General features: G+C 38.3%; 1 long non-coding RNA gene across 1 annotated transcript in view; it reads right to left on the bottom strand.

Moving 5' to 3' along the window:
- LOC120317869 overlaps positions 1-24,537 on the bottom strand; it is a 62,635-nt gene extending 38,098 nt beyond the window's left edge. The window contains exons 1-2 of the long non-coding RNA XR_005559328.1: positions 24,413-24,537; positions 22,242-22,312 (exon numbers count right to left, since the gene is read on the bottom strand). This is a non-coding gene — a long non-coding RNA (uncharacterized LOC120317869). The remainder of the gene's footprint in view (positions 1-22,241; positions 22,313-24,412) is intronic.
- Positions 24,538-27,409: the final 2,872 nt, after the last annotated feature.

Below are 27,409 nucleotides of genomic sequence, written 5' to 3'. Positions count from 1 at the left end.
TCTTTTTCTTTCTCTCTCTCTTTCCTCTCTTTTTTTTCTCTCTTTTTTAAGTATTTTTTTTAATGCTTATGTTATATATATTTTATTATTAATTATTTTATAAGTCGTAAAATTTGTTTAGGTTTTTTAAAATTTTAAATAAGCCTGTATTCAGTTCTGGGAAGCTCGGGGAGGGGGGAGGGAGGGGGGGGGTTTGGGAGGGATGGGTGAGGGTTGGTCGTTTATTTGTAAAACTTTTAAAAAAATTTCAATAAAAAAGAAATGGCATAAGGTCTCCTGCTTGAGCAGGGGGTTGGACTAGATGACCTACAAGGTCCATTCCAACACTGTTATTCTAGTCTACTGTGTTTTCTAGGTCTAACCAAAAGATAGTAAAGGCACCACTGTTGACCTACAAAGGGCTGTAATTGGCATACCAGCCAAATATACTCCTGAGACAGGTTTTGATTAGTTGCTCCAATTGGCTGAGAGTCCAAAAGGACCCCTCCCCCCCCGAATGCAAATCTGTTCCTTCAGGAGAAATGCAGCTCCATCCAGAAGGCTCCGGAATGAAGCTAAAACAATCTCCAACAAATAACTCTGTTTTCAAGAGATTTAATCTGAACTTGTTAAAAGTTCAGTGTATTGCTCAAATCTAAAAAACTATAATTTAGCCATTGTGGTGGTGTGTTAGGTTGGGGATGGGACTCACCTTCAACCATGGAAATTCACTGAATCAGTTTCTGCTTCTCAACCCAATCTACTTCACAGGGATATTGAGATAAAATGGAGATCCCCCTGTAACCCAGTTTGAGTCTTTGAAAAATGTAGAACAGAAATAAACAAAGAATAGTTCTCTATAAGGAGAATAAGCCTGTTCCCATTATCTTAAAGCAGTGTTTCTCAACCTTGTCCATTTGAAGATGTGTGGACTTCAATTCTGAGAATTCTCCAGTCCGCCTAAATTTAGGACAGAAATACTGCCGTAAAAATGGTGTTGAATATGTCCCAGTTCCATAAATGGCAAGCACTTCCAGAGTTGTATTTAGCCAGTCTTGGTTCTCTTTGCAATACTTTTATTTACTTACAAGCATCTACAATATATAGATGCTGGAGATATATAGCTAGCAATCAATTAATGCTTTATGGAGATATATAGCTAGCAATCAATTAATGCTTTATGTCATATCCCTTCAAGTTGCCTTTAATCTCCTTGAATCTAGCCCTATACCTTTCCTTTTTAAATTTATTTTAAGTTTTATTTTTACTGTTACACAATGGGATACAGTTCTCTACCTCAATCAGTATGCAGTAGCGAAGAATGTGGCTGATCTTTCCTGGGTAATGGCTCCCATTAAGAGATATTTTTCTCTATAGGTGCAACCAATTCAGGATATGGCCATATGAATTACTCTGCCCACTACTGCAAGTGGATTCTCAATAAAGGGGACTAGAAGGGTATTTCACATATGTTACTCTGCCAACAAGTAAAGATTATTTATTCAGATGGTTTTTTTTAAAAAAAAATATGGCCTTAATTTATGGCTGATTGAGCTTTTCATCTGGTGGTTAGCTTTACTTTTCTTTTACTGATATATTTTAATGGATTAGCCTTTTCCCTGTTGCTTTCTTTGGTCACTAGTACTGTATATTATTTTTGGTGAATGGTTGTATTTAATAATAAATACATTGGCAAAATAAATTAACAAGGGAGAACAGAAGTAGCCAAAAATGACCATTGCCTTTAATTTTCTTGGGAACTCATTGAATTCTTCTAGAGCAGACATATCAAACTTGTGACGTCACATGACGTCGCACGATGTATCAGAGCTTTTTCTCCATTGCTGGCAATGGGGTGGGTGCAGTTTCCTGATGACGCAGTTTGACACCGGCAGTTTGACACCCCTGTTCTAGAACAACTCTCCAGATGTTTGTGGAGCCTAAAATCCCCAAATTTTTCTCTCTTTGGAGTAAGAAATTGATGGGGAATTATTTATTTATAAGGTGTATATGGCTGTCCACCTGATAGCCATGCAAATAGTCCTTGACTTACAACAAATCATTTAGTGACCCTTCGAAGTGACAACAGTACTGAAAAAAGTGACTTATGACTGTTTTTCACACTTATGACCATTGCAGCATCCTCACGGTCATGTGATCAAAATTCAGACGCTTGGCAACTGATTCATATTTATGATGGTTGAAGTGTCCCGAAGTCATATGATCACTTTTTGCAACATTCTGACAAGCAAAGTCAATCAATCAATCAAACAATCAGAATAGAACTGGAAGGGACCCTGGAGGTCTTCTAGTCCAGTTCCCTGGTCAAACAGGAGAACTTATGCCATTTCAGACAAGTGACTGTCTAGACCAGGCATGTCAAACTTGCAATGTCACGTGACATTGTGCAACGTATTGGGCTGATTTTGCCATTGCCAGCAATGGGGTGGGCGTGGCTTCCACGTGATGCATCCGGCCCACGGACCGGCAGTTTGACACCCCTGGTCTAGACTCTTATTAAAAATCTCCAGTGATGGAGCGCCCATGATTTCTGGAGGAAAGCTGTTCCACTGGTTAATTGTCCTCACTGTCAGGAAGTTTCTCCTTAATTCCAGATTGCTTCTCTCCTTGATCAATTTCCAACTGCTGTTTCTTGTCCTTCCCTCTGGTGCTCTGGTGAACAATGTGACCCCCTCAGATACTGGAATACTGCTATCATCTCTCCCCTATTTCTTCTTTTCTTTAGACTAGCCAAACCCAAATCCTACAACCGTTCTTCATATGTTTTAGTCTCCAGGCCTTTGATTATCTTTAATTGCTGCTCTTTGCTCTTTTTCCAAGTTTCAACATCTTTTTTGTAATGTGGTGACCAAAACTGGATGCAGTATTCCAGGTGCGGCCTTACTAAGGCTTTATAAAGCAGTACTAATACTTGATTCGATGGGGAAGCCAGATTTGCTTCACAACTAAGTTACTAATTTAACCACTGCAGTGATTCACTTAACAACTGTGGCAAGGAAGGTCATAAAATGGAGCAAAATTCACTTATCAACTATCTCGCTTAGCAACAGAAATTTGGGGCTGAATTCTGGTCATAAGTCGAGGACTACCTATACTTCTAGGAGGCTCACAAAATCAGCAGTAAAAGTATGAAATAGAATAATAAAACCAAATCAGAAAACAGCTAGCAGTGTCAGAACAACCCATCCCCATACATTTACATTTACTTTGCTGCCACCTAGCCCAATACCTAGGGAAGACCCAGTTTCTCAAGGCCTTCCTGACTGCTAGGAAATGGGCTGCTGGATCTTGGGAGGCAGGTGTTCCACAGGTCAGGGGCTGCTATGAGCCCTGGTGGCATTGTGGTTAGAACGCAGTATTGCAGTATTAACTTTGCTCACAGTCTGGAGTTTGATCCCTATGGGCTCAAGATTGACTCAGCCTTCCATCCTTCCAAGGTCAGTAAAATGAGAACCCAGATTGTTTGGGGCAATATGCGGATTCTATAAACCACTCGGAGAGTGCTTTAAAAGCAACATGGAGCAAGTATATAAGTCAAGTGCTATTGCTATTTGCTGTGGAGAAGGTCTACTACCTCGCTCCCACCAGATGACAACATTTAAAGTAGAGCACCTGAAGCATACTTACCCTTTCCCACCTAGTGGAACAGTAGGTATCCCGAAAGAGTGTTGGCTCTGCAAATATGGGAGTTGTAATCCCAGGTAATATCTTAGAGAAAAGATATTGTCCTTTGAATGTTTAGGTAATGAGAATTGTTTGGAGCAAGGAAGATTATGAATAACAAGAAACTAATAAATTCATGTTGATTATTAAAAAGTGCCTTTGACTGATAATGTCATTTGTTCAGATGGATAGTTGCAAAAGAATACTTAGTATAACTCATGCACCCAAATCCAAACCTAACACCTAAATGTTAAACCACAACTGGTGAAATTAATAGCCTTTAAAGGCCTGGCTCAAGGCTTCTAAGTGGGGGGACAGTTACGACTCATAGGAACGCCTTGCACAGCTATAGAATGACTGCTACATAATCGATCTCATGCATTTTTATTCAGAAGTAAGTTCTGCTGTGTCAACTGGACTTAAATCTCTGGTAAATGTGCTTAGAAATATATTTACAGTACTTTTCAAAAGAAGCAGGCGCAATTTGATCTGCTGCTGAAACATGAAGAAGAACATAAAGTCCAAAGTTTCCAGTTAAAGAAAAACCTATAACCTGTAGGTCTCACAGGGGCTGTGCTCTACTTTTGCAGCTCCTGGTAAAAAAAAGCTTTTTTAAAAAAATGTGATGCCATTTTTTTTAACCAAACACATATACGCCCAGAAAACAGATGTGCTAAGCTTGACAGAACTTCTCTAGAATCTTTCCTACCCATCCATTCCTGATGAACCACCTTATCGTTATGATTCCTGTGTTCTTCAGAGGCTGGGGCGAAAAGTTAAAAAAAAAAACTTTAACTGAAAAAAATTAAAATTACCCATCCTTGGCATACAATATTCATACATAGGAGTGGAGTATTAGACTAAGACTTGGCAAATATGTTCTGATATTTCCACAGAAGATTCAAAGATTCAAGCCAGGATTATAGTAGGGTTACAGGTTCTTCAGATTCCTGGAATAAATCCAAAGTGAAGTGCAGGTGTAACTACAGTTCATCTGTGCTTTATTTATACTGCAATTAACATAGTTGGATTCTTGCAACCATCTATTTATAGAGCTATTTTTTAAGAACTATGTCCAATGTCCTTGAGAATACCAGCTCAGCAGTTTTGTGATACATGTATTTTTTCAGCCAGCATTAAGTAAGAGTGGCTTATTAGTTATACTTAGATGGATTGGGCCCAACTACTAAAGGAACTTTCCAAGGTACAAGTGAATAATAATGTTTTGGATTTTATTTATTTAACATGGAAAATGCAACAAAGGAAGATTAACGATCTTTTTATTGAAATCTACGGAGAGTTTTTCAAAGGGCTGTAGTTCCTTTGCTTCATTTCAGAAGCTTGATAAAAATGTGAAGAAAGTGAGGGAAAATTCTCCCTCCACATATATTTCTTGAACTTATGGGCACCCAATAAAACCAACTGATATGAAATTCAACAGAGATAGAAATGAAGGATTTCTTTAAGTATTCAGTGCATTGTATACTTATGGATTTTCCAAAAAAGTGATGATGAATACCAGCTTAACAGATTTTCAAGAGCATTAGGGTTGAGAAGCTGAAAGTCATAGGAGAATATCCTGCTATTTGGTCAAATGAAAGCCAATTGGAAAAGAGTCCAACAGAAGACAAGATTATTAGTACTGTAGTATCATCAGTGATACAAGGATAAGTTTACAAGAATACAAAGAGGCATTTACTAATAGAGAATTTGGTTAAATTATGTCATCAGTTCATCAAGAAATGGCAGTAACTGAAAAACATGCAGAAAATAAAACTACCTTGCAGTGAGATGGGCAGCAAACAAATTCAATAAATAAAATAAAAATGAACACACAGAAAAAAAGAGAATGCAGAACATTCTTTCCAGATCCATTATCTAGGATATGTTCCTTCAATAATACCATAATATTAGTAGAACCAAAGTATCATGACTGGGTTGAATCCTCCATTCTAGAGCCATCTAGATCACCTCCAAGACCCTAGAAGAAAACTCAGAGTCAAAGGACTCATACTCATTAGAAGGAAGCAAACTTTGGAGCAAGTCACAAATGAGGAGTCAAAAAGGGTAGAACAACATAACATAGCAGCTTTTTGATCCCAGATTGTGGCAAGGCAAATATCTGTGACTATATCCTTCATGGTAGCCTTTCAGGTAGATCATATCCAATATCATGTAGGTCTGTACAAGTTTTATTTAAAGCTCTGGTGAAAGAACCCTGTAAGTCTGAATGTGCTTTTCCCCTTCCTTTATATTTCTGAAAACTAAAGACTTTCTGAGATGCTTACTCAGCAAAGTCCTTGTTCTCTGGAGCTAGATTGCTTGCTTGCAGACATTTCATTACCAGACTAGGTAATATCATCAGCATGAATGATGATATTATATAGTAGCTTGCCCTGCCAGAGTTGATGCGGATGTATCTTCCCCCTGGTAGATCCTTAATTAGAATATTGTCTTCTGCTTGTTTGTCTATTGTTAATCCTTGCTTGTCTGAGTATTGGTTGTCAGAGAGGATGTGTTCTTTTTGTTTCTTTTTTACTCTTTTATTGTCTCTTTTGAATGATGTGTAAACTATAGTTGAGTTTGTCCATTTGTTGTGTTGTAAGAAGTTTTTCATCATGTCTTCTGACTGCTGGTTCGTGGTCATGAGTGCACTCTGCTAATTGTCTGCCTGTTTGTCTTTGTTAATGTTCTTACATTGTACATTGTAATAATAATAATAATAGTAGTAGTAATAATAATAATAATAATAATAATCTCATCAGAGGAGTCAGACAAAGAGTGTCTGTCCCATTAAAAATATGGTGAGATGTAAATTTCAGAATGCCATACTGGCTCGGATGTCGCCCGGGTTAACAAGGTCCGCGCTAGATATTGGAGTTCCTGGATATCTGGTGAAAAATGGGTTACAGGACTCAGGACTGTTGGCTGAGCAACCAGGGCCAGCAGCTGCAGAACTACTGGAAGAAAAGGTGTTTACCCATCGCAGATACACAGTGATTGAAAACAAAGAAATAATGATCTGTTACTACAATATCAAGTCCAACAAGAAGAGGATATCTAAAATGAATGCACCAGTTCTGGAAAGAACAACATCCAGAATCAGAAATAACAGAACAGAGACTAGCAGATCAATGCCGATTTATAATACGAAATAAAGTATTCACAGAAACAGAATTGGGTGAACTGCAAAGGTTTACCCAGGGCAAAGAAATCAAAGCCTTACCAGAAATAATTCAGAATGTAAAGGCAAACCAGGGGGAGTTGGCAGTGAAGGAATCCAGCAGAGATATACAACTGTTCTCATTTGGAAACCAGGCACCTCTTCCTCAGGAAGAACAAAACCCTCTAACTAAAGAAATAAAAGAATTGAAACAAAGAATAACTGAGCATCTAGAACAGCACAAAAACAACAGAATAAGGCTACCTGCATTGAAGCTTGTTCCAAAGAAACAGCTAGCACAAGCATTAAAAGATGCAAATACTGCAATATCAAGTATAAGCACCAATTCACTGCAAGAAACAAACCAACCAATGTACAGCACAGCTGCAGTTATAACTGAATACCTGGGATGCAAAATCAGCAAAGAAGAAAAACAAACAAACAGTGCACCAGAAAAATGGAAGGTTAGACTAGAAAATAAGATCAGCAAGTTAAGATCACATGCAAGCAAGCTAGAACAGATGAAAGAAAAGAAGCTGAAGAACAAGAAGACCAAAGAATATCTAATCAAGAAATACCACTTAGAAACAAGGAAGATCAAGGAAGCACTGGAAATAATAAAGCAACAAATAACAGCTATAGCCAGGAAAATCAGTAGATATGAAGCTCGAATTGCAAACTATAGGCAGAACCTCCAATTTCAATCCAATCAGAAACGTTTCTACCAATCCATCAATGGAGAAACTGCAATGAATCAGTCAGTACCTGACAAGGAAGAAAATAGTGCAGTTCTGGAAGCAGATATGGGACAACCCAAAGAAATACAACAAGGATGCAGCTTGGTTAAAAGAGGTGGATGCAAATAAAACAGAAGTTGAAATGAAAGAACTAGTAATAACAACAAAAATGGTAGAAAAAAGAGCAAGGAAAATCAAAAATTGATCAGCACCAGGTGAAGATGAACTGCATGGGTTTTGGTTGAAACATCTAACTGTTATACATCCACTCATTGCCAAGCAGTTCAACAATATACTACAAGGAGGAGAAATTGAAAAGTGGCTAACAACTGGGAAAACCTACCTAATAATGAAAAATCCAGCAAAAGGGGCAACACCAGGCAACTACAGGCCAATTACCTGCTTACCAACAACTTTCAAATTACTAACTGGTGTGGTAGCTGACGCAGTACAACAGCATCTAGTTGAAAACAATCTCTTTCCACCTGAGCAGAAAGGAAACCGCCCCAATAGCAGAGGAACAAAAGATCAACTCCTAATAGACAAAATGATCTTGGAAAACTGCAAGAGAAGGAAGACCAACCTGAATGTGGCATGGATTGACTACAAAAAGGCATTTGACTCTCTGCCACATGACTGGATAATCAAGTGCCTAGAAATAACAGGAGTCAGTAGAAACATCAGAAAATTTGTGCAAAGATCGATGGCACAATGGAAGACACAATTGCAGATCAATGGTGAGAGGCTGGGAGAGGTTAATATCAAGAGAGGAATATTTCAAGGAGATTCATTATCACCATTACTATTTGTTATTGCACTGTTTCCTCTGTCAACAATACTGAATAATTCAGGACATGGCTATCTAATATCAAAAACATCTACCAGACTATCCCATCTCCTTTACATGGATGATCTAAAGCTGTATGGAAAAACATCATCTGAAATAGAATCGCTGTTCAACACTGTCTGTATATATAGCCAAATATTGTTATGGAGTTTGGCTTGGACAAATGTGCCACACTTACTATCAAACAAGGAAAAGTAGTGAAAACTGAAGGAATCAAGATGCCCCACGAAAATAACATTAAGAGTCTGGATGAGGAAGATTACTACAAATACTTGGGTATCCTTCAAGCTGACAACATCAAGCACACTGAAGTCAAGAAAAAGATTAGAGGTGAATACATCAAGAGAGTGAAGAAGATCTTAAAGTCCAAACTCAATGGAGGAAATACCATAAAGGCAATCAACACCTGGGCAATTCCAGTCATTAGGTACACAGCTGGAATAGTAGACTGGACTCAAGCAGAACTAAAAGCAGTGGAGAGGCAGACCAGAAAAATAATGACAATGAATCATGCCCTTCATTCACGCAGTGACATTGATAGACTTTATCTACCAAGGCAAATAGGTGGGCGTGGAATGCTGCAAGTACATCAGCTGGTTGAAGAAGAAAAAAATGGCTTTGGAAGAATATCTGAAAAACAATGATGAAGATGCACTGAAATTAGTATATCAGGAAGGCTTACTGACTACTGGAGAGACCAAACTGGCCTACAAGAAAGACCAAATGAAGAACAGAATAGAGGCATGGGAAGACAAAGCACTACATGGCCAATACATTAAAAAAATAGCTGGGAAAGCAGATAATAACAAGACCTGGCAATGGCTAAGAGCAGGAAAATTGAAGAAAGAGACCGAGGGACTAATTCTGGCTGCACAAGACCAAGCCTTAAGGACAAATGCATACAAAGTCAAAATTGAGAAGACAGCAACAGACAGTAAGTGCCGCCTATGCAAAGAAGCTGAAGAAACAGTGGACCACTTGGTAAGCTGTTGCAAGAAGATTGCACAGACTGATTACAAGCAGCGGCATGACAAAGTAGCAACAATGGTGCATTGGAAGATCTGCAAAAAATATCATTTGCCTGTAAGCAAAAACTGGTGGGATCATAAAATAGAGAAAGTCATAGAAAATGATAAAATTAAACTGCTCTGGGACTTCAGAATTCAAACAGACAAGCACCTGCAACATAACACCCCAGACTTAAAATTGTCGAAGAAAGACAAAAAAGTCTGGATAGTGGACGTGGCAGTGCCTGGAGACAGCAGAATAGACGAGAAAGAACTGGAGAAGATAACAAAATACAAAGACCTACAAATAGAAATAGAAAGACTGTGGCAAAAGCAAGCAAGGGTAGTACCAATAGTAATAGGCTCCTTGGGTGCAATCCCAAAACAACCGGAGCACCATTTGAACACCACTAGCATTGACAAATTCGCTATTAGTCAATTGCAAAAGGCGGCCTTACTAGGAACTGCTTCCATTCTGCGACAATATCTGTAATACCATCAAACATCCAAATCTGCCTATCCCAGGTCCTGGGTAAGGACTTGATAGGTAGACAAAATGCCAAATCCAGTCTGAACATCTGGCTGATTGTGCGATGATCCATAATAATAATAGTAATAAAGTTGGAAGGGACCTTGGAGATCATCTAGTCCAACCCCCTGCTCAGGCAGGAAACCCTATAACATTTCGGACAAATGGCTGTCCAGTCTCTTCTTAAAAACTTCCAGTATTGGAGCATTCACCGCTTCTGGAGGCAGGTTGTTCCATTGGTTAATTGTTCTAACTGTCAGGAAGTTTCTCCTTAGTTCTAGGTTGCTTCTCTCCTTAATTAGTTTCCACCCGTTGCTTCTTGTCATGCCTTCAGGCGCTTTGGAGAATAGCTTCTTTGTGGCAGCTCCTGAGATATTGGAACACTGCTATCATGTCCCCCCTCATCCTTCTCTTCATTAAACTAGACATACCCAATGCCAGCCACCGTTTCTTATATGCTTTAGCCTCCAGTCCCCTAATCATCTTTGTTGCTCTTCTCTGTACTCTTTCTAGAGTCTCAGCATCTTTTTTACACTGCGGTGACCTAAACTGGATGCAGTATTCCAAGTGTGGCCTTACCAAGGCATTGTAAAGTAGTATTAATACTTCACGTGATCTTGATTCTATCCTTCTGTTAATGCAGCCTAGCACTGTGTTGGCCTTTTTGGCAGCTGTAGCACACTGCTGGCTCATATTTAGGTGATTGTCCATTAGGACTCTGAGGTCCCTCTCACAGTTACTATTTTTGAGCAAGGTACCTCTTATACTGTACCTGTGCATTTGGTTTTTCTTGCCTAAATGTAGAACCTTGCTTTTTTCACCATTGAATTTCGTTTTGTTAGATAGTGCCCAATGTTCAAGTGTATCCAGATCCTTCTGTATCTTAAGCCTGTCTTCTGGAGTGTTGGTTATTCCTGCCAGCTTGGTGTCGTGTGCAAATTTGATGATTTCCCCATCTATCCCCTCGTTCAAATTGTTGATGAAGATGTTGAAGAGCACTGGGACCAGAACAGAGCCCTGGGGCACCCCACTACACACTTCCCTCCATGTAGATGCAGTTCCATTGAAGACCACACGCTTAGTATGGCTGGTCAGCCAGCTACGGATTTATCTGGTGGTGATGCTATCTACCCCACATTTTTCTATCTTGTCAAGTAGTAGGTTATGATCTACTTTATCAAATGCCTTACTGAAGTCCAAGTAAATTATATCCATAACATTCCTCTGATCCAGTAATTTTGTCACTCGGACAAAGAATGCAATGAGATTTGTCTGGCATGATCTATTTTTGACAAACCCATGTTGGCTTTTAGTAATGACTTTGTTTGCCTCTAGGTGTTCGCTGATTCGTTCTTTGATTATCTTTTCCAGGATCTTCCCAGGTATTGAGGTCAGGCTGATAGGTCTATAATTTCCTGGGTCCATTTTTTCTCCTTTTTTGAAGATGGGAACTACATCAGCTCTTTTCCAGTCCTCTGGTAGTTCCCCAGTGCTCTAGGATCTTTGAAAAATATAGTTCAGTGGTTCTGAGATCACATCTGCCAGTTCCTTGAGAACCTTGGGATGTAATCCATCTGGTCCTGGCAATTTGAACTTCTCTAGGCTGGACAGGTGCTCACTTACCATTTTCTTGCCTACCTTAACTTGTGTTTCTATTCTATTTTTTATGGCACTATTTTTGATAGGTTGATCTGTTTTTTCCCTTTGTGTAAAGACAGATGCAAAAAACAAGTTAAATAGTTCTTCTTTCTCTCTGTTGCTTGTCACCTCCTTGCCACTTTCACCTACTAATGGACCGATCATTTCCTTCCCTTTTTTCTTGTTTTTTACATGTTGAAAGAAGCTCTTTTTGTTATTTTTGACTTTGGTCACAAGTCTTAGATCATTTTGAGCCTTGGCTTTCCTCACTTCTTCTTTGCAGGCTTGGGCTATTTGCTGATATTCTGACTTAGTTATGTGCTCCTCTTTCTACTTTCTATACTTGTCCTTTTTATCTTTCAATTTGTCAGAGAGTTCTTTATGCAGCCATGCTGGTTTCTTTTGAGAGCTGTTTTTCCTCTTTGTTGGTATTGTGCTAGATTGGCTTTTATTATCTCATTTTTCAAAATTTCCCAAGCTTCTTGAGTTGTTTTCCCCTTGAGGATTCTCATCCATGGAATCCTTCCCAAACCCTCTCTAAGTTTATTAAAATTAGCTCTCTTGAAATCCAAGACTCTAGTTTTATAGTTCTATTGCTTGTGCTTCCATAATGTTGAATTCCATTATTGCATGATCACTTCCTCCCAGGGTTCCTATGGCTTCAACACCTTCTATCATTTCATCTCTGTTAGTGAGAATTAGATCCAAAATGGCTAATCCCCTAGTCCCCTTCTCTACTTTTTGGGAGACAAAGTTGTCTCTAGGTTTGCCAGGAACCTGTTTGATCTCTCACTTGGTGCAGAGTTTGTCTCCCAGTTGATGTCAGAGTAGTTAAACTCCCCCATTACTATTGTGATATGCTTCCTACATACCTTAGTTAGCTGACTAGCAAAAAATTCATCTATTTCCTCTCTTTGGTTGGGTGGCCTGTAATATACACCTATGGCGATGTCATTCTCCCCCCCACTTTTATATTGACCCAAATGCATTCAAGACAGTTTTTATCATTGTTGTGCTCTATTTCTGTAGAGATGTAGTTATTTCTTATATAGAGAGCAACTCCACCTCCTTTATTTGATCTGTTTCTTTTAAATAACTTAAATCCCTCTAGTTATGTGTTCCATGTGTGGGTTTCATCCCACCATGTTTCCGTAATGGCAACAATATCATATCTGACCTCGTTAACGTGAATTTCTAGTTCACCCTGTTTGCTGCTCATACTCTGTGCATTGGTGTATAGACATTTGAGTCCTTTGTGACTGGCCCTGTGTTTACTTTCTACATAACCTGTGTGGTGCCTGAGTTCCCCTGTTGTCTTACCACCTATTTGGTTAGTGAACTTTGTTTGGCTCTCGCTATTAGAGGCTTGGTATTCTTGTCCACATACATATCTATGTTACATGCACTGATAGCCCTATAATTTTTAGAGTGCTGGGGACAGAGTTGTTCTGTATCAATTAACTCACTGTCCCCGCTGTTTAGTTTTAAATTTCCTCAGAAAATCTGTGAATTTATAGCTGAGTAATTCAGTCCCTTTCTTTGATGGATGCAAACCATCTCTTTTTACATCTTTTCATTAGACCAGCTACAGACATTGTGACTAATATATCCAACGCCTTCCCCTTTACACCACTCCTTTAGCCACATATTGAATTGTGCTATGTGCTGGCCTTTTCCATTTTGCTCCTTATACACTGGTAAAACCTCTGAGAAAGTAAGCCTACAGCCTATTCTGCTATGTTCCTTCCACAAGTTCTGGAAATCATTCTGCACAAAGAGTACATCTTTTTGGGACAGATCGTTAGTGCCGAGATGTACAATAGCCTCCACATCACAGTCCTTGCTGCCATTCTTGATTATTTTAGAAATATGCTTCTTGTCCCTACTGGCAGTAGCACCTGGAAGACATCTGACCTCTTTTGAAGCCTCTGTGTCTTTTCCTAAATTTACATCCCTTATAATTGAATCACCAACCAGAAGGTGGCATCTCTTTTTGGGTGCCTTTCTGTTCTTGCATGACTGATGTGTAATACCTGATTCACACTTCTCCTTTTCGAAATCTAGTTCTTCATCTTGGACCACAATCCCCTGCTTATTTGAGTTAGTTTCACAAATACCTTTACCTGTCTTCTTAATGTCCCTATTAAGGTCAGCAAGGGAACTGTAACTGTTGTGCAGGGACACAGTGAAAGCTTTGTGTTTATGGTTCACAGCTCTCATCCTGCCAGATCCCATGGTTGTCCACACTGCCCTTCTCCTGCAGGATCTTTGTGGTAGAGGGGGCTGATAACATGGAGGCTTAATAGAGTATAGAGGCTGAACTGGACACCTAATTTTATCATTGAGCTGTGATCTTTGTACATAATTATTTTATTAAGGGTTTTGATTATAATAGTAAAAATAAATATAAACTAAACTTAAAGAAAAAAGAATAGTAAGAAAACATATATAATAAAATGCAATAAAAAGAATATGGTAAAGAAAAAGAAAAGAAATATATAAGGAAGAGACTTCCAACTTTCATTATGTGTATAGATACATGTTTCCCCAGTAAGGATATAAAACAATCTCTCTTCTCTTATCCCATCCTCTTCCTATAAGCAAATCCATAAAACATCAATTTTTCAATCCCAGCATCAGCTGCCAAAACTTTGCAAATAAATATTTTAACTTTGATCAAAGAAATCAACTTTATATTTCTTTCATTTCTAACCATCTTAAACTCTAGCTCATTTAAATATTGTCATAGAATTTGATTTCTCTTCAATTCTTCTTTATCTCACTGTATAGACAACTTCAAGGATTTAGCAAGTGTCAGGCCCAAGCTCAAAGCAACAAAATGAAATTCAGTTGAGCTCAGTCCTTTATATCTTTGCATTTAATGGATGCATTCTTGCCAAACTAAATCTATAATCTTCTAACCCAGCAGCCCACAATCTTTTTGGTGTCAGGGACTGGTTCCATGGAAAAAGGTCTTTCTGTGGATAAGGGAGTGTGTGGTTTCACATGTTGTCTGCATCCTGCATGTGCACAGATGGGGCTTTGCTTGTTTGCATGGCCCGGTTTCTGGTGGTGGTCTGTGGCGCGGGGGTTGAAGACCCCCTGTCTAACCTACTAATTATATCCTAAGAGATTCTAGGGTGTGGCTTCCCTGAACCTCTTCCTCACTCCCTCATTTAGCTTGGGACTATGCAGTCAATCTCAGCCTCTTTCTGATTAGATTCATTGCTTCCTTACTGCCAAAACTCCTAACCATTGATTTTGCAGGTGTACATTCCATCACATCAAGACTTTTTTGTAGATCCAATAAGAAAACATTTTCCAGGTCATTCTTTTGGTTTATCATTTGTACTTCCCCTTTAATTTTAAAAACTTAAGTTAGTTTCTTTTATTTCCAATGTTATAACATCCTGGGTCATTTTGTAAACCCCACTTAACCAATATGAAAAGCTGATTTGTATATATTTTTTTCTACTAAGAATATTTAATATCCTCTGGTGTCCAGTTTCTAAAATATTATAAAGTCATTTGTTATGAGCCAGAATAGCTAAAATAACTCTTATTACCACAAGAAGCATTCATTTTTCATAGATAATTCCAAAATCTTATTGTAAAACTCAATATTCCAAATTTAACTGGACCCTTAATCCATTTGCAATTTCCTTAGTTCAAAATCTTAGCTTGTTGTTGTTTACTTCAAATCCTTTAAGATCTTCAGTTTAACTTAATTCAGTAATTAATTTTCCTTTGTTCAAAGTTGAAGCTACACTCATCCATGGTTTTTCAAACTTGTCATTCCAAACATTTCTAATAGTTTTAAGATGGTTATAGGCAATTTCTAAAAGTGATCAGAAAGTGCTTTAAAAGATTTAGTGTCCTTTAAAAGGCTCTGCCATGGTTGTGAGCAATATGGCTGATTGTGTCATCTCCTGACACGTAAACCCACAGAAAACTACTGTACATTGAGGAGTTGCTGGAGAGGATGTGGACCATTTCCCTTTCTCTTCTTGTCTGGAGTAGTTCTGAAAAACCAGTCTACCCATTGCTTTTTTTGGTCTTTGTCAAGATTTTTGGCTGTACGTTCATGAAAATAACTTGATTCATTCTGTCCAGGCTTGCCAGAACAATGTGGATCTGCAAGTGTCACAACCTGATGCCAGTCTAAAAAACCCACAAAAAGAGTTGATAATACAATGACGTTACTACAGTCATGGCTTGTTATCCATATCCCTTTGCATAACCCTTCTTCCTGTTTTCAATAATGACTGTTTTATGAATGAAGATGCCCCAAGATAGAAAATAGCATTTCTTTCCACTATTCCATGCAATTAAGGCTTTAAAGATCCCTCCCCACCCCACCCAGAAACCAATGAACTGCTGCTTAGCTGACATCTTAAGAAACTGAGTTTGAAATAAGTCCCGTTCTAAAAATGATGGTGTTAATTTCATTTTCATGCAGAAAAATGATGGGATTGGATACTGAAAACATAACAGATAATTGCAAATGTAGACTAATTACTTGCAAGTTATATTATTCCTCTTCACAGTATTTTTAAATCACTGAAATTGGACTGCATTAATGGCCCAGTTATTGAATGTAAGCAAATGTAATTCTACAAAAAAGGAGGAAAACTGATGAAACAATTTCCAGCCAGAAAGACATGAAAAGTAGATTCTCTTCCCTTCAGGCATTTGGTAATCCATATATACTTTTTGCAGTTTTGCAGCCAATCCTGGTCTGAAGGCTTCCCTGTTATCAGGGACTTCCACAGGGATGGTTAAAAAATAAAAGTCAAGATGGTAGCCACAATAGTGGGATTGACGTTCTGCCCAAGGGAGAGACTTATTTCATAAACAGAGTGTCTCTCTAAGGAGAAGGCTGTCTGCCAATGCCATCTTCCGGACTGGATATAAATAAGGAAGTAGGAGAATGTCTCCTGTTTATTTCTGGATTTATCAGCAATGAAGCAGGATGCAATGGGCAAGCTCTATGATTGCTCTCTTTATTTTTCCAACCCAAAGGAATGCTAGAAAGAAATTGCACGAAGAAGCCCAATGCTCCATCCATCTGTGGGCCTTTCATTCTGAGTCTCCCCACTTTTCCTTCCTGGTCCTATGTGTGGAACAGAACTGTTTGTCAACTCTACAACAAACCTGGCTGTAGCCATTTTTTCTCGTTCTAGGTTGCCATAAGAATGGGAGGGGGCGTGGAAGATTTCTATTAGTCTAAACATTTTACTGTCCAGAGGAACCAAGGTCATTTCTGTCAGTTAGGTGTGGGGGGTGAGCATTTGGTTAGAAAGCCCGCCAAACTCTTGGGAAACGTAGCTGATTGCATAGCATTGGGGTGGGAAGTTAAATTTGTAATGTTGTTTCTCTCTGAAAGGGATTTTAGACTTGGTTTAATGTCAAGGTTCTGATAGAGAAGACCAAACAAATCAGAACTCCAAGGCTTGAGATTTCATCAAAGAACATGTTTATTGGTAACATAGTATTGGTACGGTCAAAAGTGAAACCAAGTCTGAAATCCCTTCAAAGAGAAAGAATATTACAAATTTAACATCCCACCCCAATGCTATGCAATCAGCTATGTTTCCCAATAGAAGAGTTTGGTGGACTTTCTAACCAAATGCTCATGCTCCCCGTCTAATAGACAGAAATTACCTTGGTTCCCACAAGATAGTAAAATGTTTAGACTAGTAGAAATCCTCTGCACCCATTCCCATTCTTGTGGCAACCTAGAAAAAATGGCTGCAGCCAGGTTGGTTGTAGAGTTGAACCTGTTATTATTAGAATTCTATACACAATTCTCTGTTTGTCTTTCCTAACGTCTTTTAAATTAATTTTGGGAAGGCAGTCAAAGACTTAGAGGGTGAAGAGATGATGCAGCTACTTCATCGCTTTATGCAGGTGGTCAAGAATTTCCAGGACAGGAAATGTATGTTATGATTCCTTGATTGATTCCTTGGAAGTGGTGAACTTTTAAAAAGCTTGAATATGTTGCTTTTTTACATCCATCTCCTTAAAGGTAGAAAATTGTGCTGCCAACATGTAGAAACATGTTTTCCAAGTGGGGAATGGACTTCTAGGCCTGGAAGTTGCTCATACCTATAAAGAGTCTGTGCACAAATATCACATTGAGGTTGCTAGTTTTGGAGTGTGATCAGAGCAATTTTCGCTCTGGGTTTTCAAATTCATGAGAATGTTGTGAAGGTAAAAGAACATCAAATATATATTTCAAATATTGCCTGGGAACTGGTCTCCATCTTGAAGAAGGCTGCCATAGAAGCTGTGCATTAGAGCTGTTCCAGATGTTTTTCCTGCTATCCATGCTATCTACCATGATCTGGATGGTCATCATGGAGACTCAGATTGCCAATGCTAATTTTAAAGCTGTTCAGCTCTGAATCAAATTGACTTTGACATATTGATTTTTCAGCAAAACAGTGAAATTGACATTGATGTCTTATAAGACAACAACACAGAGAGGTGATTTCTTCATAAATAGGCCCCAATCTTCTAAAAATCAGAGGTTATATGTCCATGGGGTTGTGCGATTAATCAGAGCCAAAGCCCGTGAAATTTTGTGTAATTTCTCTAAAGTGAACGTATTGATAAATCAAGAAAACAAGTCAAGAAAACAAAGTTATTTATCTGTGTTTGGGGAAGGAGTCTTTTTCATCCTGTTTCTTCCAAAATAATACTCTGCATTCACAAATCAAAACAATCATTTTCATATCTGAATGGCTGATATAAGATGTCCACTATGGATTTCTCTGAGACTTGTAAGATGGAATAAAATAGACTTCAAAACAGCAGATACACAGCAGCATTGAACAGAATCTACTACCATTTATCTCTGGTGTGGAAAAAATTACATATGTACATTTGCTGATGAAATATGCATCTGAAAAGAGTAAAAGCAGGATTGAAGAAAAAATAAACTAGTTATGCTTTAAAAGCCTGCATTGCAGAACATTACGTTAAAGAGATTGTTATCAAGAAATCTCTTAAAATGAAGACATCTGGTTTACATTAAAGCTGTATTTATTAGGAGAGAGCCAGTTTGGTATAGTGGTTAGGGCAGTCAGCTAAAAAAAGAGATCTGGAATTCTGGTCCAACTTTAGGCTTAAAGCCAGCTGGGTGACCTTGGGCCAGTCACTCTCTCAATTTTAAGAGAAAGGTCAACGGCAAACCATTTCTGAAATCTTGCCAAGAACATTGCAGGGACTTGTCCAGACAATTGCCAGAAGCCAACACTGACTTGAAGGAAAAGAAAAAGAAAGAAAGAAAGAAAGAAAGAAAGAAAGAAAGAAAGAAAGAAAGAAAGAAAGAAAGAAAGAAAGAAGAGGGAGGGAAGAAAGGAAAGAAAGAAAGAAAGAAAGAAAGAAAGAAAGAAAGAAAGAAAAAGAAAGAAAGAGGGAAGGAAGGAAGAACAGAAAGAAAGAAAGAAAGAAAGAAAGAAAGAAAGAAAGAAAGAAAGAAAGAAAGAAAGAAAGAAAGAAAGAAAGGACAAGCATAGAAATATTTTGCATATTAGGAAAAATTGTGAATGAGACCAAATGCAGATTTGTGTTTTAACATCCATTGGAAAAATAATAAACAAAGATAATGCCTATCGACATCTGTATGGGAGAGACCAGAATTTAAAAAGATACATCTCTTTCAAATGGGGGTACAGTGTCATTGCATGTACAAAATGGACAAAGTTTGCATTGCAACACTTTGTCCATCACTGTACTGATTTTGTCACCCTCTGATTCAGCTGATAATGTCTTACTAGGCAATATAAAATACACATTAGCTTTATCCTGATCCGGATATCTCTAACTGTAAATTATAGTAAATATTATGAATGCTTGCCAGCCATGCCATTCTGTTATGAAACTGAAAGTTATGACTTGAGCAGATTGGTTAGCGTTTTCACCTTTCCTCAAATCACAAATGAATATAGGAAAAATCCTATGGATGAAGCTGCTTAATGCCTGTGATGAAGCATCAAGATTATCAGAATTTAAATCAGTTGAACACCTGTGCCAAGGGAAGATACATGCTATTTATTTCATTGTCATTTAATTTATTCAGTTATTAGCTGGAGCTGAAGGGGGAGGGAAAAGCACTATAGGCTGGCATTAAAACCCTAGAGAGCAAACCTCCAGAAACAATTGTTCAGGAGCTAAATTTAGGAGACTAAAAATCCCAAAGAAAGATGATAAATCTTGCAGCTTAGGCAGAATTTGAGTAGAGATGCTTCAAGTAACTTCAATAAACCTTAGTCAGGTGTCTTTTCCTTCCTTCCTTCCTTCCTTCCTTCCTTCCTTCCTTCCTTCCTTCCTTCCTTCCTTCCTTCCTTCCTTTCTCTCTTTCTTTCTTTCTTTCTTTCTTTCTTTCTTTCTTTCTTTCTTTCTTTCTTTCTTTCTCCCTCCCCTCCCCTCCACCTTCCTTCCTCCCTCCCTCTTTCTTTCTCTTTCTTTCTTTCTTTCTTTCTTTCTTTCTTTCTTTCTTTCTTTCTTTCTTTCTTTCTTTCTTTCTTTCTTTCTTTCTTTCTTTCTTTCTTTCTTTCTTTCAGAGAGCCCAAGAGCTAAAACGAATCTACAGATAGTCCTTGCTTCCTAATTGGTAATTGGGACCAGGAAGTCTGTCACTAAGTGATATAGTTGTAAGGTATGATGTCACATGACTTCACCAACGTACAACAGCAGTTCAACAGTCCCATTTGCTGTGATAGGTAACTCCCATATGGATGCAGCACACAACAGTCACATGATTGCCGTTTATGAAGTTCTGCTCGTTTTCCCATTCACTTTGCTTGTTGGAAGTTGGCAATGAAGGTTGTAATTGATGATCATGTGACAGTGGGACACTGCAATGTTGTAATTGCAAGCTGGTTGCCAAGCATCCAAATTGCAATCATAAGACCAAGGGACACTGTGATGGCCACAACTACGAGGACTTATTATAAGTACCCCTTGTTCAGGGCCATTGTAACATTGAATGTTAAAGTTCTGGCAAGAATGGCTTCAGAATTTGAAAGTTGCCAAGATTGAGAATCATTTATCTAGATTCACATATCGCATCAAGCTTGTGAACCCAGCCAATGGGGTTTTTAAATCATATTCTTTGATTAGTCAACAAACCATGGTTTCTTCTATTATGCAAATCCATTTTAGTAGTGATTTTCTGTTCTGAAAGAAAGCATCTCCCCAGCATCTCAGACAGAGCTCTTCCTTCTTAGAAGTATGTTACCTTTGGACTGAAAACATTCAGCATTGGATTTGGGATTTTTGACATACTATATAAACACTACTTTCTCACATCATGCTATTGATATTGGGGCCATGTTCACATGATTCAGTTGGCTATAAATCTCAGCAAGAGAATATGTGCATGCTGCCACTTTTACAAACAGAAATCCAGGGCTTTTTTTCTCATAGAACGCCCAGAACAGAGTTCTGGAACCTTTTTGGGATGGAACCTTACAGGGTAGGCAAGGAGGGTTGTATGATGTGTGTGAGTTCCGGCACCTTTTTTTCTTAGAAAAAAAGCACTGCAGAAATCTAACACACCAAGTTTGCTGTTTCATTGAGTGTGTTGAAACTCTAATGACCACTTTCTTGGATTCCTTTTTCTTGGGTTTTTGTTGCAACTCATCAAACCTCAGGGATTGCTACTATGCATTTAGTAAACAAAGCATTTAAAATAAATTTGCTCAGAGTATTATATAAGTTGCTTGGTTACTGTTATTTTTCTCAAAAAAGGCACATTTATCTTTACATTGGATTCACTGTGTGTGGACAGTGAAAATTAGGAATATTGCTAAGAATAGTGACATTTTCTGTTCACATGTAGAAAAGAAGCTTTGTCATTGTAGCTCTTTCTTCTAGATAGCAAAAAATCGTGAACAGCATATTTAATTTTCATAAGCTGCTTTGAAAATATAAAGGGCAGTGTATTTGTTTCTGATTAAAATGATTAATCGGAATAGCCTGAAGCATGAAAAGAAAGCAATGGAGCTTCTTTTCTAAACAATGCAAACAATTCCATCATTCATGCCTTGATTCACTGTGGATAAGGCTGAATGCAACAAAATGTTGGTAGACTCAAATATATGGATACAGGATAGTCAATCTGAATTGATTAGCAACTACACAGCAGAAGGACCCTATGGAAGCAAATGAAACACACATATTACACACACACACACACACACACACACACACACAAAATGCATGCATGCACACCCATACGACCTTTTTTCCAGTGCAAGGAGATGTTTTCTGTAAGTGGCTCAAGGATAACAACACTGGGGAGATCCAATTGCAGTTATAGGGATAGGACTGACTTTGTCATTTTTCTGGGCATGCACAATCAAGACATCTATAACTAATTTACAGTGGCATCAAAATGACAGTCTAGACATTCATGATGTCACAGCACATATCCAATCATGTACTTTAAACAGAAAATCTGGCACAAAACATAAGTTGCGTCTTTTGCGTCATGATATCATGATGCACATGTAGTAATTTGCTTCCCCTTTGCCATTCTATGGATGATGATGAACCCCTGCTTTCTACTAAACAGGTAGATCTCATCATGTTTCCATCACAAACCTACTTGTCTGTCTCCAACAACTGAATTTCCAAGAGCGCTCACCTTCTGTGATGTATCCTTGGCATGGGAAGACAGCCAAGTTCACACTCTGTAGAGCATGCATCTGTAACAAGCTGCAATGACATCAAAATGATGACACAGACATCATGGTATCATTGCCCATATAATGCAAATGTGTCCTGGTGTCCTAACATTTGAAGCCACCACATAAAAGTAAATCATGACATAGCCATCATTTGTTTCTTCTTGTTCCTCTGTAGCATTCTGTGCTTTAATCATATTGTGCTTTATTTAGTTTGGGTTTATTGTGTTGTAAAACCAAGGTAACTGTAACTGTTAATATGTAAACCATGGCTTAATAAGTCATACTAGCTGTGGCTTATTCAGTAAAATCATAAAATTAGCTATAACTTAGCACAATCTCTAAACTCAAAACATTTCCACCAAAGTCTGTTGAGCTAATCCAAAATCAGTACTAGATTGGCGTGACTGGTGTATAATCATATCTCATTGACTTTATTTGCAACTGAGCTGATTTATTTCTGGATAAGCTGCAATGCGTCTCAAATGGAACTTTAAGCCATTCTCCTTTTGAAATGCTGAAGGTTGAACAGGATGTGGGAGGGCCAGCTTTCAATTGACAGAAGCTCTCCTATCACTTTGCCTCTGGGCTTTTAGTCCTCCACCCAAGTAGAGCCATCAGAGCATCACAGATGACTTGAAAAAGAGAAGAAAGTGCCTGTACAGCTTTGCAGCTCTTCTTCTATAATAACCTTTCCAACTTGGGGGGGGGAGGGAATAAAGCCCACAGTATGATCTAAAAACTTGACAAGGGTGAAGGACTCTGAATGCTGTTTCTTCTCTCTCCCATTGGTCAGCTGGAGGGAACACTGATTGAGGCTCCTTCAGGATTCAAGAGACTGAATTGTCCAAGAAGCAATGAAGAGGATCATGACTGCTTCTGAGGAACTGGGAAGCTGAAATGGGGACAACGCAGAACTACACCCAGCCAGTACCTAAGATTTTAAGATCTATTGTAATTCTGCACAGTTCATCCTGTACTCTGAGGTCAGCAATAGGACTCCTGTGGCTGATTTTGCTATAAATGTTCTTGACATCAACTGTTCCTTTCACTTTTTCTATGATCATTTTATGAAAAAAAAACATGTCGCTGGAATTAATTTCTTAGTTTAGGAGGGCTCTCATTAGGCCTCTTAATGTTTTCATGTTATTGTTTCAATTTTTAGTATTTTATATTCTCTGGTTTTTAATGCAGATTTTTATTCTTACTTTAATAAAACACCCAGCACCATGAAAAGAATAGGGGGCATATACATTTTCTAAATCCAATCAATAGGAATTAAACAGGGGCCCCTTTTCCATCTTTCCAGGAACAACTGCTTCCAAAAAAGGCTGTTTTCCACAATCACTCAGAAAGTGGAAGTAGGATGTGGCTGGCATATTCTTTGCCCATTTCAGCAGTAAGCTTCAAAAGAATTTGATTTGTACTTAGCTTCTGACTTGCAAGCAAATATAGTGCACACTGGATAATATGCCATAGTAACAACTTTATGGCCCTGGGACTTTTCTCTTTTGCAGCTAAATTTTATTTCTTTTTGTGAGGCTACATCAGCCCATCTATGGTATGGAAAAGAGAAAAGTCACCTGTTATCCTACTTTCCACCTCTACTCTGCTGCATTTATCAAGATTTGCAATATTCAAACGGGGTTCTCTGGAACTCCAAGGTTGTGGGAAAATCATTCAGAGGTTCAACCTGACAATTTTTGTGTTTGTTATACAATATGAAATATATTACTGGCACATTAATTGTAACATTTTGTTCAAACAAAATGTATTAAATCAGGTTTTTTTTTCAAACATCTGAAAGTTGCCAAGGTTGACAAATACTGATCTAAGTGGAACCTGGCTTGATAAGAAGCAATGATACAGTTCATCTTGGCTAAAAGATCAAGTAGCATTTTCCTAGGTTTTGAAATCCATCTTGTGTTTAAAGCAAGCATTGTGTTAGTTTGCTCATATAGTCTTTCAGGATCTAACGTCTAATTTTTACAGGAAGAATGTTTCTTGCTATGAGGCTAACTGAAGAGCTACCATTATGGATTTAAGCTGATTAATGAATTCGTAGGAAGCTAGTTTCTCATGGTTATGCAGTTCAATAATAAATCAGGATTTCTGGGAATACAGTACTTACATTTCTTTCTTCCCTGAAGCTCAGAGAAGAGTCTAAACAGCCATGTTATTACTGGGAGGCTGGAGGTGGACGAATAAAATCTGCTGCAGAATTCCCACAACCTTGCAGCAGAGATTGCTCTGCCTGCTTCCTGTGCCTTTTCTGATTCAGCGCTTTTCCCTCCTATAGCTCTAAACTTGGCAGCAATGAGGTGTGATTAGAATAACAGGGCTGCTTTTGGAACAGCATTTTAGAGCATGATTTTCCCTTCATAAAAGCTGCTGCAGAATGAGATTGATGGACAACATAGTCTTTGACATCCTACATTGCTTTCAGCTTTCAAAAGTAGGCTACAAATGGCAAAAATGTTCTCAAAAACTCTTGAATATTATCAGCTCTTCCTGACAGAGCAAATGTTATTGGTGGTACTTATTGTGCTTTTATTAAATTTTACAACATGATAGCCTAGCTGTATGCTGAAGCTATGCTAGGAAGGCAATCCATCTCAGCTTTCGAGCCTTGCCATATGGAGAGCAGAATGTTGTCTCTATGTGTTCTTCCTTCTTTCTCTATTAATACTGTTTGCATAGCAGGATAACCACAAGGCCACCTTCTGTTTTACTCTAAGCAACAAATGTGGCATGCTAAAATGAAAATCAACATTTCATCTTTGTCGGTGAAGAGAAATAACACTGCTCAACCAACTCTTATACAGTTGCCTTAAAATTATTGTTCAAGGTTGGAAGTTGGCAATGAATGCCATATTGATGTTATGGCACAGGATGTGCTTATACTGAAAATTCTGATGCTGCTGCTATTTAGCTTGCTTGCTGCTTGTTCTGGTATGCCACCTTCCACTCAGGTTCAGTACATGTATGAATACTAGGAGTGGTGTGCTTCTGAAATGTTTCATGCTCCAGGGACTGAACCTGAAACTTTTTGCATGCAAAGCTTATGCTCTGCTCCTGAGCAATGTGTTCTTCTTTTCACTATAGCATTAAATATTATCCAAAATTAAACCATCAACACACTGAAGGGCCAGTAATAGAGTATATCATTATAAAGTTACTAGTTTTATTTTTCCAATTTGTATGTTTTTCTAGTTTTGTCTTTTAATTTTTTATTATTTTTCACCATACACCCAAACAAACTTAAAATACATAAACATAAATCTTTTCTTTTAACAGAACAGTACTATACATTTTAAGCATTCTTTACATCTTATTTACATTTTATGTACATCAATAATTATGTCTTTTCCTTTCTCTGTTCTAGCCAATTATAACATTTATTCCAAATTTCATAAAATTCTGTCACCTCGTCTTTTAATTCTAATATAAGTTTATTCATTTCTGTGCATTCCAAGATTTTGTACATAATCATATCATTTGTGGGAATATTTTCACTCTTCCAACATTGAACATATGCTCTACGAGCTGCAGTCAATATGTGTATAATGATATGTTGGAGTTGTTTTTTGAAGTGTTCACTAATCTACTGTTGGGGGAGGGCACCGTTTTGGAAGGAAATGGGGGGGGGTGTATGTGTGTGTAAAAAAATTCCCTTCTCACCCCTATGGATGTGTCTTCCTCAATCTTGTATCCTCTACCAGAGGCCTGGGAGTTCGAGGATTCTGCACAGTATCTTAGCTTTTTCCTAGCACTGCACTCCTCTGGACAAAGAGCTCTGACAATGTTCCTGGGATCTTTTGGAGCCACTCTCCCAATTTATGAGTCACAGCCCCAAAGGTCCCACCATTGGGACCTTTACTTTCCACATCCTCTCTAATTCCTCTGTCAGGTCCTGGTACTTCTCCTGCTTCTCATAGTCCTCCCTGACATTGCTTCACTTGGTATTGCAACTTCCATCACCACCACTGACTTCTGGTTCTTGTCTATTATCACAATGTCTATTTGATTGGCCAGTACTTGCCTGTCTGTCTGGATCTGGAAGTCCCATAGGATTTTCTTGTTCTCCACAATCCAGGGCTTTTTTTGTCATAGAATGCCCAGAACGGAGTTCTGGCACCTTTTTTGGATGGAACCTTGTAGGGTAGGCAAGGTGGGTTGTATGACATGGGTGAGTTCCAGCATCTTTTTTTTTTTTTTAAACAAAAAAAGCACTGCGGCAATCTTCTGTGAAATCTATTATCTGGGCCTGCAGAGTCTAGCCCATGCACTATGCAGATGTTTTTGTATGCAATGCCAGCTCCTTAGTTGTGCCATTCAGAGTATACTGTTCCTGCTTACATCTTATACCCTGCCACTATAATATAAAGCTCCAAGTAAAACATTTGTAGACTGTCTAACACAGCTCCTCTGAAATAGTTTTAAATACCAAATCTCAGGCCATTTAATTTGAAAGCATCTCTCTGCTATCCTGACAATTTGTAGGCTTTGTTGCTGTTACATCTTGAAGGGAGCATCCATGATCACTGATGCGCTGGCAGTTGGGGAAATACTGGAAATTTGTTGCAAATGTCCTGGCCCATTGGAATTCATAAACATAAGCTGAATGTTAAGTTAGAAAAAAATGAATGCATTTGTTCTGTTCAAATCCCAGGATTAAGAATGAATTCATCAGCATTCATCTGAAACATAGTTAGATAATGACAGCCTCAATATCTGGGGAAGAATTATAATGATTCTGATTCAGGAAGATTCCAGAAGATTAGTTGGCCTACACAACATGGCTGAAATTTGGTCTGAAGAGCTGTAAGGATTTCACCTTTTCCACAGCTTGAGGAAGCTGGTTTACACTAGCATCGTGGGATAGATGGTGGCAAGGAAGTGGACGAGGAAAACAGTTTAGTTGTAAAGAGATAATATTGCCCAGATGTGAGAGCTATGTGACATCCATTTTAGAAATGCTGCCCCACTTAACTCACCATGTAATAAGGAATTTACTTTGACAGGATTACAGATTATGTGTTTACCTCAGACTAACATTAAATATGTCTTTCTGAAAGTATAGTACTTACTTCTTTGATTTATCAGCTACATGGGGCATGACAAAGGT

Source organism: Crotalus tigris, unplaced genomic scaffold (genome assembly GCF_016545835.1).
Source record: "Crotalus tigris isolate CLP2741 ecotype Arizona unplaced genomic scaffold, ASM1654583v1 scf7180000019856.1557650, whole genome shotgun sequence".
In the NCBI taxonomy this organism is placed as follows: domain Eukaryota; kingdom Metazoa; phylum Chordata; class Lepidosauria; order Squamata; family Viperidae; genus Crotalus; species Crotalus tigris.
Note: the sequence above shows the minus strand (reverse complement) of the source record. Positions and strands in the feature narration are given on the sequence as shown.